The sequence below is a fragment of the Tarenaya hassleriana genome, unplaced genomic scaffold, assembly GCF_000463585.1.
Source record: "Tarenaya hassleriana unplaced genomic scaffold, ASM46358v1 Cleome4337, whole genome shotgun sequence".
Taxonomy (NCBI): Eukaryota; Viridiplantae; Streptophyta; class Magnoliopsida; order Brassicales; family Cleomaceae; genus Tarenaya; species Tarenaya hassleriana.
Window position 1 is genome coordinate 1 of NW_010967089.1, and position 723 is coordinate 723.

The 723-nt window shown below is 49.1% G+C and overlaps 1 pseudogene; it reads left to right on the plus strand.

The window, feature by feature from the left end:
• The first annotated feature begins 57 nt into the window (after positions 1-57).
• On the plus strand, positions 58-717 carry LOC104825285 (annotated as a pseudogene).
• The last annotated feature ends 6 nt before the right edge of the window (positions 718-723 follow it).

Sequence of the window (723 nt, forward strand, 5' to 3'; positions counted from 1 at the left end):
CTAGAATCGATCTCTTAGGAATAGGATTCGCTCTAGAGATCCCAGGAATCCCAACAGTTAGTTCTCAAGATATTATCACGGTTGACTCCTCGTGATATTGCATCGGATGGTTTGGTATGCCCTCGGCTCCAAGAGCTAACAAAGTACGATGATTTATGGAGACTATTCCCAGTGCAAGGACGATAGGTTTGGGTCAGTTGGCCCGAGAGCTGACAACCCTTGAAGCGGTGGCCTGGAGGAAATTGACGGTGGGAGGGGTCGTTGAGTCGTCTCGTTGTAATTTCAGTGTCTGTGCAGTCGGGAACATGATTGTTATCTTTGGTGGTGAAGGTGTGAATATGCAGACAATGAATGATACACTCGTGTTGGACCTGAGTTCAAGTAACCTCGAGTGGTAACATGTTCAGGTCAGCTCCCCTCCTCCCCGCTGATGGGGCCACACTCTCTCATGTGTAAATGGGTCTCGCTCGGTGGTTTTCGAAGGTTATGGGAGCCAAGGACTACTTAACGATGTCTTCTTGCTAGATCTTGATGCAGACCCACCGACTTGGGGAGAAGTTTCTGGCTCGACCCTTCCTCTCCCCCCGATCATGGCATAGCTCATGCACCCTCGATGGCACTAAGTTGATAGTATCCAGTGGTTGTGCTGATTCAAGAGCTCTTCTTAGTGATAGATTTCTTCTTGACCTCTCAATGGAGGAACCAGTATGGAGGGAGATACCC